The sequence below is a fragment of the Podarcis vaucheri genome (assembly GCF_965113315.1).
Source record: "Podarcis vaucheri genome assembly, chromosome: 4".
Classification (NCBI taxonomy): domain Eukaryota; kingdom Metazoa; phylum Chordata; class Lepidosauria; order Squamata; family Lacertidae; genus Podarcis; species Podarcis vaucheri.
The window spans coordinates 54,165,347-54,182,143 of record NC_138762.1 but is presented as its reverse complement, the minus strand read 5'-3'; the positions used below and the strand labels follow the sequence as shown (position 1 = coordinate 54,182,143).

General features: G+C 44.4%; 1 protein-coding gene across 10 annotated transcripts in view; it reads left to right on the top strand.

The window, feature by feature from the left end:
- TIAM1 (TIAM Rac1 associated GEF 1) overlaps positions 1 to 16,797 on the top strand; it is a 188,912-nt gene that overhangs the window by 71,217 nt on the left and 100,898 nt on the right. Inside the window, exon 1 of one of the 10 annotated variants that reach the window (XM_082220683.1) lies at positions 2,647 to 2,860. The exons of 8 other annotated variants lie outside the window; for them this stretch is intronic. The gene's annotated coding sequence lies outside the window, so the exon portion shown is untranslated. Of the gene's footprint in view, positions 1 to 2,646; positions 2,861 to 10,611; positions 10,916 to 16,797 lie in introns of those variants that run through there. One more of the 10 variants, XM_082220685.1, reaches the window with a different exon arrangement.

Below are 16,797 nucleotides of genomic sequence, written 5' to 3'. Positions count from 1 at the left end.
ATGTATTTCCGGCTACAGTCTATCCTGTTTTTAGCACTTATTTGCTATTTCTCCATCCACATAACAATGGTACCTTCTGAGGTGCTACCGAAATGCAAAATATTTCTGTCTCTGAAGACAACACCACTATGTAAAACAATTTTGTTGATTGCCCCCTTTTTTAAAAAAATCATTTTCATAGCAATGGTTGGAGTAATACATAACAAATTTGTGCTCGCCTTAATGATTAAAAGGCAGAGGCAGATGTGCCTCTGCTGTGGCTTTTGCCAGGATCCAGAAAGCCCATTTACATGTTGCCAAAGAACTGAATGCACACAGCAGGGTTTTTGTTTTTTGTAAAACCCGCAGATGAGTGATTTAGTTTTTTCAAAAGAGGTCTGCAGGATGGCTTGCCAGCCTGGTTTGGAGAAAAGCTTTGGCTGCAAGCTGGAATGGAGTGTGTGTGTCCTCTTGCAAACTCTGGGGAAAATGTGTGAATGGGCCTTTTTTGTATTTTTCCCTCTTCCCTCGGTATTTACAGATCAGGGTCTTTCTCAGCCTCACTTGCAGATGCTGGGGATTAAATCTGGGGCTGTCTGCTCTAGGCCTGGGCGACATATCAATATATCACCCAGGACCAGTATGAGGAGCAGACCGCGATGTCAGCTTCACTCAGCGGTATATCGCTGGTGGAACTGCCACTGCTCCTGAGTCCCTCTGCTGGTGACTTCCTCTTGTGAGCATTGCTAGCAGAGGGACTGAGGAGCGGTGGCGGTTTCGCCAGCGATATATCATACTGCATAGTGGGAGAAAAAAGCTGTATCGGCAAGGCACCGATACATCTTGTTCCTCCCTCTGAATCTTTAAACTGCTTGGCTGAGGAGTGTGCGGTTGCCATTCCCCTCGGCCAAGCAGTTAAAGGAGCAGTTAAAGGAGCCTGGCACCCCAGCTGAGCTTACTAGGCACTGGGGTGAAACCGCCTCAGCTTCTGCAGTGAGAGCTGTGGCAATTTCTCACAGGCTGAGACCAATGTAGATTGTTTTTTCAACATTGGGGTATATCGCCAGACTGTGATGTTTGGCTGGTGATATGCTGTGATGTTGAAAAGCTGACATCGCCCAGCCCTCGTGTGCTCTAGCACTGAGCCACAGCTCTTTGATTCCCCAGTACAGTGGTACCTCAGGTTACAGACGCTTCAGGTTACAGACTCCACTAACCCAGAAGTAGTACCTCAGGTTTAGAACTTTGCTTCAGGATGAGAACAGAAATCGTGTGGCAGCAGCACAGCGGCAGCAGGAGGCCCCATAAGCTAAACTGGTACCTCAGGTTAAGAACAGTTTCAGGTTAAGAACAGACCTCCAGAACGGATTAAGTTCTTAACCCGAGGTACCACTGTAATATGCTTTGCAGTTTGCTGCAAGAAGGAAAATTAAGGTACAGAGAACAAACACTAAAAAGGAAAAAAACAGAGGCACCTACCGCTTCCCAAAACGGATCTGTTAATTGGCCTTCTAACCATATTGTTCAGACCACAACTTCTCTGTCATTACAGGGAAGTGGTGTACTTTTAATGCCTTGGGGTAAGGGGTGGGAATCAGGATTTGACTAGTTCTGATTTCTTTTTGAATAGTATAAAGAACTGTGTGGCGTCACAAATCTTCCTTTCAGTACCTGAAATATTTTCCCAATAAAATGTAAAGAAGAGAAGACAGGATTATAGTCATTAGGGCTCCTATAGCTTGTAAAAAGGTTTTCTTAACTATTTTAATTTTTGCAGGAAATGGTAGACTGCAGCATCTTTTATTACTGGCTAAGATGCATGAATGAAAAGGCTGGAAATCTGGCATTTCAGAGAAAATATTTTTTGGGTAACCTGAACATATAAGCACAGATTCATACACACTTAATTAGGTAATCCACACTTATACTATACTGATGTTCCCATGAACTGGCTCTGCCCAATATAAGTATAGTACTGCAGGATCTGTTCTATGTCAGAGTTAGGGAACCTGTGGCCTTTCAGATGTTGTTGGGCTCCTAATTCCCATCAGTTGCAACCATTATGCCTAATGGTCAAGGATGACAGTCAGTGGAGACCAGGGCTGGGGGATGGAAGCACACTCCCAGTCTAAAAGAGCTTTCCCATCCCAACACCTGTAGTTTGTTCTCCTGAGAGTTCTTAGGAAACCCCTTTCCCCCTCATAGCTAGAATTTTAAGAGTAGTTTGGAATCAATCCCTCTTCTTAGGGAACTCTGGGAATTGTATCTCTGTCAGAGGAATAGGGGTTTCCTCTCAGCACTCTTAACAAACTATACTTCCCAGATTTTTTTTTGGGGGGGGATGAATGCTTCAAGTGGTCTGCTACAGTTTCCCTGGTTTTCTCTCCCTTCAAAAGCTTTTTTTAATGATCTGCAGTAAAGTCAGCTCCTTGTTTTAAAATTTCACATTTCAGTGCTACCCAAATCAGAGGATGGCTTGCATTTCAAATGCTCTGAAAGTTACTCCCAAGCCTATTTTTGCTCCAAATGATAGCGTTTAAGCAATGGGTTAACACATGACAGTGGATGCTAATTAGCAGGTGTTTCAGGGTGTGACAATCTGTTGACATTTATTAGGGTTCAGTTGTGTCTGTTCCCAGTGTTCTGTTTCAACATGCACCTACACTGAGGAGGCTGCATAGCCCTGTTTTCCCCACCCTGTGTGTCAGGTAGAGATTTCTTCAGCGTGGTGTGGACACAGACAGGGTGATGTTGATCAAACACTTCACAGAGGCAGATCCCAAAGCTTGGATACGGGATTGCATTTGGAAGAGCATGTTGTCTCCAGTTTGTCTGGGAATCTGGAAGGATACTCTTCATCTAGTCTTGTGGCATAATTAGGGTAAGGAACTCTGCCAGAGCTGATATTAATAGGAAGATATAAAACTGTAATACTTTATTCAGCACTCAGGTGTTTAATGTAGGTGAATGTGACTCTGTACCAAAGCAGCTTTGAAAAAGGGGGAAAGGGAATGGGAGAGAAGCAAAACAACAACAGTTGAATTATAACTTGCTCTTCTTATATCAGCTTAATTAGTTCAAGTGCAGTTTGTCAGGCGTAGGAGGTATCCAGAAAACTGTAGCCTTAACCCATGCTGTGGAAAAGGTTTATTTTGAAGTACATGGCAGGTGGACTCCTGGGTGTTAAAATATAGACAGTGCGGGTGGGGGGAGAATTTTTGAATACATGAACAGTTGAAGCACTTAGATGTGGCAAGCCTGACGGTCCATGAGAAATTTTCAGAATGAAGTTGGTTTTATGGGTAATGAGCAAGAGCGGGTGTGTGCACGTGTTTATACACAGCATGGGAAAAGACAGGGCTGCTATACGTCCAGATTTCCCCAGACATTAGCGGGATTTCAAAGGCGGAATTGACATCCATGGGAAATTTCCGAAAAGTGGTGCTTTGTCCAGAATCTTAGGCAAGTCAGTTTTGGGGTCTTCCTTTAAAAAGATCAACAACTTTCAGGGTGTCCTAGTTTTTACTTTTTGAAATATGGCAACTCTAGAAAAGACATAGTACACTGTACACTTGGGGACAGCAGATAGCAGCCAGCAGAGCAGAGCAGTGCCTTTAGTTCTGCTGTCAATCCCTTCCCCCTAGTTATTTTTCTGCTGTTCCTTTTCTTACTCTACTTGCCTATAGCTTTGCTCTTCAGACTGTTGTAGGGAGAAGGAAAAGAGATGCAGTTGGAAACGCCAACAGGTCACTGAGGTGAGAGAATTGCTCTCTGTGTCTCACTAAAAGTAAAACTTGTTCCAACCTTTATATTGCACCACTTGAGATGAGAGGCAACTTGTTGAATACTTTGCTACTCTGAGATTGTGTATTTTTGGCAACATGCTCAGGATCTGCTATGAAGTCTGGACCCGGCATGCTCTTGGACATGGGCTGATGGAGTGCCATTTTGGTGTTTATATGGAAAGTTTACAAGTTGGGTGCAAAACTGTATAGCCCAGGTAGTAAAAACACTGCATTTTAGCTAGGATTAATGTGGCAAGAAAGGCAAAGGGGTTTGGTCCCTCAGTACACGCGAAGGCTTCTACCAGACTATCTCAACTTCGCTGGCCATTTAATAGGATGAGCGAGAGTCTGGAAAGGCCTGTTCTCAAAATACTGCGGGCATGAGCCAACAAGTCATTGTTTTGCCTTCAAGGGCTATCGGCAAGGGTGTTGTCAGTCAAACTCTCTACTGTGAACCTACCCCAACTGGTATGTGTCACTCGTTATTTTAGAACATGCTCAGACTATAGTATGTCATCTCTATGAATCACCTCCCTTTGTCAGACTTGAACTGTAGGCATGTCTGCTGGGCTTACAGCTGATTCCCACCAGAGAGGAAAGGTAAGCTAATTACCTTTCTCAAATGCATGGCCAAGGAAAGAGCTATTTGTCTCCACCAGAACATTTGGCTTTTGCATGGGCCTAAATAGGACGCGGGTGGCGCTGTAATCTAAACCACAGAGCCTAGGGCTTGCTGATCCGAAGGTCGGCGGTTCGAATCCCCGCAACGGGGTGAGCTCCTGTTGCTCGGTCCCTGCTCCTGCCAAGCTAGCAGTTTGAAAGCACATCAAAGTGCAAGTAGATAAATAGGTACCGCTCTAGCGGGAAGGTAAGCGGTGTTTCCGTGCACTGCTCTGGTTTGCCAGAAGCGGCTTAGTCATGCTGGCCACATGACCCGGAAGCTGTACACCGACTTCCTCAGCCAATAAAGCGAGATGAGTACCGCAACCCCAGAGTCGTCCGTGACTGGACCTAACAGTCAGGGGACCCTTTACCCTTTAACTTTAAATGGGATCAAGCTCTGTGTCAGCATAAAATACATGCAAGGTATACTACTCTACCTGTATCTTTGCAGTCATTCTCTTTGCACCTGTTGGCATTTATTTTTGGTATGCCTTTTACCCCTTAATGTTGAAAGGTCAGATTCTCTGTGTTTTCCTTCATCCGTTAATTAAAAATGAGCCAAAGGTCAAATTGACATGACTCCCTTTGTTAGCTGTGTGTTGTTGTTTTTTGAAGTGCTCTCCAGAGGAAGATCACATCAGTTTATATAGGAATCTTGGGTAGCACAAGACTCTAATAATGACTTTACAAAATGGTAAGGCCAGTTGGATATGATATTGCTGTTTGTTGTGACAAAATAATGGACCTGCTGTCATTTGTTCTCTACCAGTTGCAGTTGGTGGGAATATTTCTCCTCTTAGGAGTGTGTGCCTACACTTGCTTAGCTGCTAGACTTTGCTTTTGATTTGGAATAGATAGGACTTCTCCATGGAACTGCAGTGTCGGCAATGCTTGTGTTTCTGGATAATGAATGATACTCTTTTCCGTCTTGTGAACTTGTAAATATTTAAAGTGCCCTAGTGGCCCAGAACACAGGAGTGCGTTATAACAATTTGCATTTTACAGCCATCAGTATGACTAGTGCCTATAAATAACCGACTGTTATTGCACTTGTAAGTCCTTTTTATTAGGTTTGGCTTTCGGGGACCAGGGTTAAGTGCATACAAGGGCCGGGTAGAATTCATTATGTTTTAGCTGTTTTAATGGGGTTTTAAGTAGGTATTCCGTACATCCATTTTTTTCATTGGGATTTTGGGAAGAGAATTTTATGTTTAATTTTTAAAATCGCTAATCCAGAGTCAGGCAGCATGGGGCCTTCCAGATGTTGCTGGACTGCAACTTCCAGCACCTCTGGCCATTGGCTATGCTGGCTGAGGATGATGGGAGTTGGAGTCCCACAACATTTGCAGGGTGCCACATTGGCTACCCCTGCTGTAATCCATCAAGCTTGGTAAGTAAGGTTAGAGAATCAGAAAGCCTGTGATGGTTTTGGTTGTGGTCCTCCTCCTCCTCCATCCCATCACTTCCCCTACAGCTACTCACTGAATACACCTCTGTAGCAGCAAGGCTGACTTGGATGAGGAGAACTTCTGTGTGCTGGGCTGCTCTCGTCTAGTTTGTGTCAAAGGGAAAGGAGGAGGTCCTTAGGGGGCTATAGGTAAAGTGTTTGCAGTGGCGTGAAAATTGAGAAATTAGTGGAGAAATGTGGAACGCAAGCTGCCTGTGAATGGGATTATCATAGTACATGTATGTGTGTATGTTCATGTGCATCTTCTTAGAACGATAAAATACAGTGGTGCCCCGCAAGACGAATGCCTCGCAAGACGAAAAACCCGCTAGATGAAAGGGTTTTCCGTTTTGGAGGTGCTTCGCAAAACGAATTTCCTATGGGCGTGCTTCGCAAGACGAAAATGTCTTGCGAGTTCCTGCGGGTTCCCCCCCTTTTTCCCAAGCCGCTAAGCCGCTTATCAGCTGATCCTAAGCCGCTAAACCGCTTATCAGCTGATCCACTAAGCCGCTAATAGCGCTAATCCGCTAAGCCATTAATGGGCTTGCTTCGCAAGACGAAAAAACCGCAAGACGAAGAGACTCGGGGAACGGATTCTTTTCATCTTGCGAGGCACCACTGTACTTCTTCTTTTTGCATAACCATGGCCTTCCTAAACATATCTACACCAAACAGTTGGAAAATTAATCACTCATTGTTTTTGCTGCAGCTGAATAATGTAGCTTCCCCTCTGAAATAACATTCAGATTAGCCCCAGGAAAATTCTAAGAATACCATTTGTATATCCAACTTTATGTGTCTACAAGTTCCACTCATGCCCTGGGACTTCCCCTTCGTCTCATTTCCTTGAGCGCCCTCAGAATCTGCCTCCCGGGTCTTCCAATCCTCTAGGGCATATTTTGAGAGTGTGGGTTGGCTGCAGGGGAGACATGAAGTTTTCTTGAGCAAGTGGCAGTCTGTACTAACAGAACAACAACATTGGATCTGACCCCAATGCTTTAGATTCTGTTGTAGATTTTGTTAAGAAATATGAGGTTTTTTATTCAGTGTCTTGGTAATAATATTTCACAATCAGTGTTGTTCATTTTCCCAACCTGAATTTAAACTAATGTTTGTGCTGGCCTTTCTTTTATTGGTTGAGTGAAGCAAGGCCTTTGATTTAACTTGACCATTTGACATCCAGAGATATCACATGTCAAAGTGCATGGTTATGCACGATAGAAAAGGCATTAATTAAGGCTGCAATCTGTGCATGCTTACCTGTGAACAACCCCCATTAAACACCATGGAGCTTCCTTCCAGATAGAATTGTGCTGTGATTCATTTTGCAAGCACCATTAATTATGTTAAAAGTCGAATCTACCCATTTATATGCATTGCTGACTTGTCCCCTGCAAAATTGTTTGTTATCTTGTTGTTGTGAGCTGCCATCACAACCGCTTGTTACTGGTGTGGGAATAAACCATACAATGTGGAAAGAGTTGCATGATGAGCCAGTACGCGAAGGTTGCTGAATGGAGTAGCCATCACACAGAGATCGTTTCAAGTAGCAATAATGTATGATGGTAATATTGGAAAATCTCAGTGTAGTGTTTTTATGGCAGATTTGTGTAGTTGTATTCTCAGTACTGAAACCCCAAAGTTCCACTTAACTTTCCAAGTAATTTATCATGTCAGTTGGATAAGGAATTTCCCGGGTTTCCTTACAGTCTCCTGAATCAGCTGCATTTCAGAATGAAGTTAGGAAAAGCTCCTATGTGAATTAATCATGCAGTATTTCAGAGGAAGAAAGTGGAAAATGTCTGAAAATTGCTTATCTGTGCTGCTGTTTTGGTGATCACTGCATCTCACTCATGTGCCTTACAGTTTCACAACCAAATTCCAAATTCACACTGCCTTGTGTATGAAGAACTATTGCCTATAAGGTGAGATTCTCCCCAACAGAAGGAGTAGTATGTGTGGTTGTATTCATATCTCTTTGACTTACATGTAGTTCAGAGGAACTCACATATAGTGTGGTTGTGTACATATATAGCTTGGATGCATACAAAACCTGGATTCAGTTCCATCCTCTGTAGCAGCAGAGTTGGGTAATGCACACAACATGAATAGAAGAACAGCACAAGTGGTTGATGTTGTATTGTAGGGCTCTGCTATAGAGATGATGGATTGTGTGATATGCTTGGGGCAGTAGCTGGAAGCATGTTGTGTTCAGTGGGTTTTTAATACAAGATGGTAATTACATATCTGTTCACTGCATAGTTCCACGAACTGAAACTGCTACATGTACTGGTCTAGGCTTAGGTTGATAAAGGGATGGAAAATGTTGGAAATCCTGGTATGATTTTTCAAGGTCCTCCATTATGTAGGTCTAGGTGATGTATCTCAGGTGCAGAAGATGCCTTTTGAAGATAGAAGCTGAGGAAGTATTGTTTGAAGTCAGCCATGAATATGATGGCATACCATTGCAAAATGAGTCTGCATGGTAGCATAGCTGCAAGTGTCCCTTATTTGAAGGGACAGTCCCTTATTTCAGCGCCATGTCCCGCTGCTGTCCCTTACTGATGGATGTCCCTTAAATGATGTCCCTTAAATTTCAAAGGAAGCAGCTCCTCTCCCTCCCTTCCTGCCGGCCAGGGAGGAGGGAGGCTCCAACTGTGTTGCTTGGCTGTGTTGCTCACCCAATAAGAAGTCTAAGAACGACTGGGGGGTGGAGCTTGCATGCCTTGTGTGTGGCTAGTTAATGCAAGCTGAGGGGTTTTTTGAATGCTGGACGCCATTTTGTTGCACGTGCTGCTGCAAACTTTGCAGTGCAAAGCCAGGCCGGGGAGCCATCTTAAGTTGAGGCTGCATAGGCCTTGTGGTGCATGTGATTCAGATTATATTCAGTTGAACCTCTGGTTATAAAGTTGGTTGGACAGTGTTCTCAAAGCTACCAGCATGAGTTTGACCAGACTGCAGGAGGACAGGAAGACTGAAGTGCCTGGAACAGGTGAGGCTGCAGGTCCCTTATTTTGGCTGCTGGTCCCTTATTTTCAAGGCTGCTGGTCCCTTATTTTCAAATCTGTTAGTTGACAGCTATGCATGGTAGTGTCACCAACCTGAATAGACCTCCTCAAGGGAAACAATGGATAGAGATGAGAAAATGGCAAAACTTGGTGGTCAGATGAATTATGGCATCATCAGAGATAAAATTTCTTGTAGCCTTCCATTTTGTGGGGAATATTGGTGCATAGAATTCACGGCTGCCTAAATAGTATTCACCAGGGTACTGTTGCTAAACTATAGCTTCCTAAGGAAGATAGTGGTATCTCATAAATAGAATTGCCTATTTGGGGGTGAGTTTGGGGTGGTAGTTGGAAGGCCTCTGATTTGGTCTGCAGTCATACCTCAGAAGTTGAACAGAATCCATTCTAGAAGTCCGTTTGACTTCCAAAATGTTTGGGAACCAAGGCATGGCTTCTGATTGACTGCAGGAAGCTTCTGCAGCCAATCGAAAGCCATGACGGATGTTCGGGTTCCAAAGATAATTTGCAAACCGGAACAATCACTTCTGGGTTTGCAGCATTTGGGAGCCAAAACGTTCATCTTGCAAGGCATTCCACTTCCGAGGTACGACTGTATTGGGGTTTGTCTAAAGATTTATTTCTGTATATTATCAGGAAATGGTGAAGTTGGTTACAAAGTGCTTTTCCATATTCCCCAGCAGGTCCTCCAGACGGTGATGACCTGTAAAATGTGGTGTTGGAGAGTTGCCTCTCACCCTCCCATGCATAGTCCCAATTTGTTCATGATGACCACAGTCCTCCTTTGCCAGACTCATGTTTATGATGTCAGAATTGTTTCTCAAGCTCTATGTGGAGTCATATTCTGCATGACTGAGGGAATATAATAAGTAATGCTATTTTCCAAACAACCCTTGGGCATGGTAAATAAAACATACAGTAAAAAAATAAGAATTCTTGTCTGGTGTTATGACCATCCAGGACTTTCTGTGCAGGGCTGCTCTTCCTGGAGTACTAAGAACATGGCTCTGTATTGGCACACTGTTCAGTGATGTGATGGAAGTATTCTTTGAGTCTTAGAAACAAACCTCCAGGTCAGCCTAGAACTTTTTGATATGTGTGGATCTAGTGAGGAAGAAGAACATTTCCCAAGATAGAACATTATGCAATATGTGGGAGGGAGTGGAGGAGTAGGAACAGGAAGTGCAAGTGACTCGCTGCTTCTTTTTTTTTGTATTATTCTTCTTTGTATGTTCCAAAACAGAAGCTTCACATCACTTCTCCCACACTCCCTGCAGTGAGAAGCACAAGCTCTCAATGTGAGAACAGTTTGCATGGGGACAGATTTCCTCTAAAGTGCTTCAAGGATTATAGCTGTACGGTTATTGTGGGAATGAATGGGGCTATAGCTATGTCATTCACTCAAGTGTGTATTGGAGACTAGAGATCCTAGACTGAACCTCTGGGCATGCCATTCATTCTGCCATGGTTTGGCAGGAACATCATAACCCCTAATCCAACTCCTCAGGCAGGAGCAGCCCACCTCCTCTTTGTTTTGACTTTTCCTGGAGATTACTTGGCTTCAGTCTGTTGCTCATGGGGCACATGTGTGAAAGCAGCTGAAGTGCCATTCCAAGCGTTTAGCCTTTCTCTTGGGTTGCTGTGTTTTTCAGTGACTGGCTAAACCCGCTGTTAATGGCATCCCTATTCAAGAGACCCTGCTGAGGTGGTGTTTGTATTTAGATTTGAGGAAGTTGAAGAGGATCCCAACAGCCTGCTCTCTTCTGCATGTGAAAAATGCAAAAGCAAAGCCTTAGACTTGACTACAGAGAGGGGGAGGAGAGGGGGATGAGAGAGAACCTTTTAAACACACCCAAATGACCCATCTCTACTTAGCATGAAACTTAGCAAGTTACACCCACATTCTGAGCCAGAAGCGGAATGAAAGACTCACGCTTCCTCATTTTTTGTTGCTGGCTGGATCTGAGTGCTTTGTGAAATGAGACCAGAGGATATGTTGGTGCTACTGATTAATGGTAAGTGGTTACCTTTGTAAAAAGAAACTCTGATAATTCTCCTGTTGGATATAGTTTATAGCTCTTTTTTTGACTCCCTCCCTCCCTCTGTGTTTGTGTGTGTACGCACACTATGCGTTGTGGTGTTGGTTATGTGCTGAAAGAATTATAACCTGCATGGTTCTTTCCTCTGTGCTGAAAAGGAGGCATATCTCCCTCCTTCATGTACAATTAAAAGGTGCATTTCCCCCGAAGCATTTATCCCTCTTTGCAGGGCAGTAGAAGGAAAAGGCACATGGTTTTTGAATGTTAAGAAGTGCTGGATTTAGTAGCAGTATTTCCTGAGAGAAAGAGAGGCATCTCATGTTACTCATTAAATATGCACCTTTCCCCAAAGCTGTCTGGTTCCATAATTACCAGTTACCTTCTCTAGAACAGTTTAAAGTCGTCTTGTGAAAATTTCCAGTATCGCTCACGATCCTGTTACGAGTAGTGAAATCTTGAAAACCGGGAAGGTTGTTTCTACAGCATTTACACATGTAACGAAGGGCTGTGGTCTGCTGCTGTTGGACTTTCAAACTATTTCTGAGCACTGCAGTGCATTCTGCAGGGCTACTCTGAACTTTATTAAGGCAACCCCTAACTTTTGTGTTAAGGCAACACAGCCCTTTTGTAGTATTATTGTTTGTTTGAGATATTGAAGCAGTGGTTCCGCTGCCCCCTTGGTTCCATAAATTCACCCCCAGTGCCCCTTTTCCTACCTATAAAAAGCATTCAGGTTAGCAGTTTGCATTTAGTTACTTTTTTATTTATTAAATTTGTATACTGCCTTATATCCATAGTTCTCAGGGCAGTTCACAACATAAAATTCCCATACAGAAAACACAAAATGTATAATAAAAATAAGAACAGAAACAAACCAATAACCCTCCCCCCTTCCACAGCACAATTTAGATTGACTAGATGTCAATCAGCCCAAGGCCTGGTTGAAGGGGAATGTTTTTTGTCTGGCACCTAGAGGTGTATAATGAAGGCACCAACTGAACCGCCCTGGAGAGAGCATTCCACAAGGAGGGAGCCACTGCAGAGAAGTCCCATTTGTAAAGTGATACAAAAAGAAGAAAAAAGGAAAAAGAACAAAACACAGAACTGTGTAAAGGGGGGAGGGGACGGGACATTATATGAATATATACAAAAAATACCCTAACCCATACATCCTTTTATAAATTTGATATTATTATCCTAATACTAATAGAAATATTAATAGTCTACTACATTTTGTATTAATACCTCATTTTGTATAGGGACGCTGGTGGCTCTGTGGTCTAAACCACAGAGCCTAGGGCTTGCCGTTCAGAAGGTCGGCAGTTCGAATCCCCATGACAGGGTGAGCTCCCGTTGTTCGGTCCCTGCTCCTGCCCACCTAGCAGTTTGAAAGCACATCAGGTGCAAGTAGATAAATAGCTACCATTCCGGTGGGAAGGTAAACGGCGTTTCCATGCGCTGCTCTGGTTCGCCAGAAGTGGCTTAGTCATGCTGGCCACATGACCTAGAAGCTGTCTGCGGACAAATGCGGCTCCCTCTGCCAGTAAAGTGAGATGAGCGCCGCAAACCCAGAGTCGTCTGCTACTGGACCTAATGGTTGGGGCTACCTTTACCTTTTGTATACATTTGTTCCAAATATTGTCGTATTTATCCAGGCAGAGTCTCTGTCTGTAAATAGTCCGTTCGTAGGTTGCAAGTGTTATTATCAATCCACTGATTAAAGGAGATAATATCTTTACTCTTCCAGTTCATCAATATCAGCCTCTTGGCTACCATTAGAACACGTAAAAATCAATTTTTTTTGTACAGTTGTACAGTTGTTAATTTCCATATGGTAGGTATATAGTTCAGAAGAATATTCTCTGCTGATACTTGTGTGATATTATATAGCTACAGTTTAGCTGGATTCCAAACGTCATCCATTGACGTGGTACTTTGTCATCTAGAATAATTTCTCAGGGGCAGAGACAGAAAATATATTTTCTGTACCTTAATTAAGACAGGTGATTGCTGCTTGTGACACTTCATCTGAAAACCCCATTGTCAAGACAGTTATTCATTTTGGAAGCGTTACATTCCTGGGCTGATCTAAAGAGGATTAACATTTTTTTAAAAAAAAAAGCCTCTGAGAAATGCTTGTGTGGGTGTGCCACCTCATCTTGAGCTTAAAACTGATAATTTCATTTTGAAATGCCCCGAAAATTGCTGTGGCAATTATGTGCTTAGGTATGGTAGCACCTATAAAATGCTTTATTTAGAGCACTTTTCCTTACTAGTTGGTTCCTCAAAAGTAATGTGCAAATATTATGAAAGTGACCATACATTTCATGGGGCGTGTGTAGGTAGTTGTCAGGGCCATACTTTCCAGCTTTTACATATATGGAACTGGATCTTGTGGTTCTCCTTTCTATAGAGTCAGTGATAAAGTATTACTGATACCATATGTCTAGTATGTTAACATCCTCAGTAACACTGACTTCTGCTTGAGACAAAAATGCACTATTTTTAATATGTGAACTTGGTTTTAATATGCAGTTATGGTTTGTTGATATGAACTGTGGTTCTTTGCACACGAGGGGATGAGGTGACAAGCTCCCAATTGTGTTTTGGAACAAATGTCATTTTGCCAACTCATCCATATATAGCAAACCATTAACTTTGGATTGCCCAGAACCTGGCTTGCCGTATTTGAACCAGAATCTGATCCAAGTTTTCTAGTTACGTCTGAATTGGGCCACTGAATGGGGTGAGGTGTTAAGAGGAACAGCTCTAATCTACTTGTTTACATAACCATATTCATTGACTATTATCCCAGGTTGGTTATCTGGATATTGCCTAGAAGATTCCAATGTTGTTCAGCCATCCTTTGCTATCTGTCTTGGGTCATTCACAGATTCTTCCCTGTGCACCTATTAACCTACAAGAAATAAGGGCCTGGATCTTGTCTTCTAATCCAGTGTTTCCCAACTACTGTTCCGCGGCACACTAGTGTGCCGCGAGATGTTGCCTGGTGTGCCGCGGGAAAAATTAAAAAATTCGAAAGATTTTTTTTTTTTAGTCAAATTTTCGATCGGGGCGCCGTCACTAGATGACCCCTGGGGTTCCCTCCCTCCCTCCCGCTCTGCGCCTCCCTCCTCCTCCTCCTCCGGGGAGGCCCTTCCTGGCTCTCGGCCAAGGCTTGGCGGCTGCCACTTGCTCGCTCGCCCACCCGTCCCTCCATCCCTGCACCCGGCCTCTCCTCCTCCGTCCCCGGCATGGGGGCTGCCGGGATCCGTAGTCCCCTCGCCCTTGGGCTCCGCGCCTGCGCGGGGTGCGCGAACTACGTTTCCCAGCGTGGCCTGGCAGGCCGGGCGTTTTGTTTGAAGCGCTCTTCTCCCGGCCATGGAATGAGCGCGGCGGCCGGGCGGGCAGGGGCTCTTCCGCGCAGCCCCCGCGCAGCCTGCCTGCACCCCCGCGGAGATCGGGCGGCAGGATGGAGCCCGGGGATCCCCGCGGAGGCGGAGCGGCGGAGGCGGAGGTTGCCCCCCAGGTAGGGCTGCGTCGGGGGGTTTTATTTTTGCAATGCTGCATCCGCGCCGGAGGGGACGCATCGGACCGCGGGGAGACCCCTTGGCGTGCGTGCAAGGCAATGCATGCGTGCAGGCGTTGCATGGAGTGCAGTGCAATGCAATGGCAATGCAGTGCCCTGCATGCATGCATGCAACTTCCACCGGCGCTCCGGACTTGGCAGGTGAGGGGGGTCCCCAGTGGGCGGCAGAGAGAGCCGGGAGGGCGAAGGGGAGCCGGGGGGGAGCAGCGCTGCTCCCCGAGCCGAGCCCGGGGGGAAACTTCGGCGTCGTTGCGCCGGGTGTTGGAAGCGGAGGCTGGCGGGGGCCCCTCACCTGCAAAACCTGATCGCCTCTCATATATTTCGTGCATTGCATTCATCGCCCGCTTTCTCCTCCAAGGAGCTCCCGGGGGCGCGTGTGGTTCTCCCCGTGTTATCCTCGCAACAACAGCCCTGCGAGGTGGGTCAGGCGAGTGGCCCAAGGGAGCACCCAGGGATTGTCCTGGCCAGGTGGGGTGATTTGAACCCTGCTCTCTGCCCGGTCTTCGTCCTCATTTAGCCCCCACATGTGCATGACTGTGCATGACTGAGGTTTTCCCCCCTCGTCTTGGCTATGGTGTGAGTCTGTGCTGTTAATTAATGGGGTTCTGCCTTCGGAGAAGATGAGCCAGCCCTCAAGGCGGTGATTATGTAATTTGCTAGCAATTCATGTCCCTCCCGGCGTGACACTGCGCGCTGACGTCACGGGGCTGTAATGGTGGTGTGCCTCAAGATTTTTTTCATGAAACAAGTGTGCCTTTGCCCAAAAAAGGTTGGGAAACATTGTTCTAATCTAAGGATGTAGGCAGCATCCTCTCTCCTTGTTCTTATTTTGAGTTGCAAACTTTCAGTTCACATCATTTGATTTTCTTCTTGACTGGTGCATCCCATATTTCACTGTTGGCTTTCAGGGCAATTTGGGGCATTCCTAAACATCGACCAAAAGTCTTTCGGCACCCTTAAAATCAGCAAATTAATTGTGGCAAAAGCTTTCATGGCCTAGAGTCAACTTCATCAGAAATATCCCACAAAAACCTTTTCCATAATCAATCTGTTCATTTTTATGGTGTCACCTGGTATGTGCCACTGTTTCAATGAATGCTCAGTCTTACCCTGATGCTGTTCACCTGTGCTTTATTATGAAAACTGATCATGCAAGAAAACCTGATACAAGTAGCGATAAAGCTCTCTGGGTGAAATGGCAACTCGTCAACCGCTTGCATTTTTAATCCGTTTTCGCTTTCGTAATAATAATTTGTAAATCACAGCTGAATCCAGAATTAAGCGACCACAGTGCTTAAGAGCAAATGTTCAAAGGGGCTAGGCTTAACATTGTTTCCTTTTAAAGTGTATTTCTGGGCTGTTGATTGCGTAGGGGGAAGGGAGGAGTGTGCGTCTAGCATGTTCCAGTGAGTTTTATGGAACAATAATCCATTGCTAGATGAGAGGAATAAATTATTAATAGACTATAGCGTTTCAGCATTCTTGCATGGAGATATTAAGAAGGTCAGAATACAGAGCACTGAACACAGGATTAGCAGAGTCAGGCTACAGATACTGCAGAACCGGAGGGAAAAAGTTACACAAATCCCTTAAACATTTATAATTTAATTACGGTTGGGAATGGAATTGTACTTCAGCATTACTGCATTTAGACTCAGAATGCAGCTTGCCTTTAAATATTTACTGCTGGCTATACCCCCTCAAATAAACAAATGTGAAGATTTCCCTTCTTTAGCTCAGCAGGTATGTTCTCTTTTGGTTGTTTGGCTGCTCTGTGGGACAGTCACAAGGCTTTCAAGAAGTCAGAACACAAAACATTTCCAACAAATCCAGCCCGAAAGGGGGTTGTTTGATGAAACTCTGTGCAAATGTGGGAAAATAATAATCCACCTCACTTGATTGTACTTTTCTTTATATGAAAGGGTGGATTTCTTTGTTTAGAAATGTTGAAGGTTTGGACGTTGTTTAGCCTAGTGTTAAATCCTATAGACTGCAGCAGGATTAAAGCATTTGTGTATATCTCCCTCATACGTGCTGAACTGGTTGGATCATGATCTCATGCAAAGTAAGTATATTAAGCCATATTCTGTCTACCGTTTTTCATAGCAGAAGCAGATAATATGGTAATTCTTGGGTATATTAGCTTCTACCAGTTCAAGGAATGTGTCTATAATGGTAGCAGCACTTAAGGAAGGGTTAAGAAAAACAGCCTAGTGTGGAAAGAGGAAAAATACTCTGCAACGAGTATACAAAGCACTGAAGTGAAAAC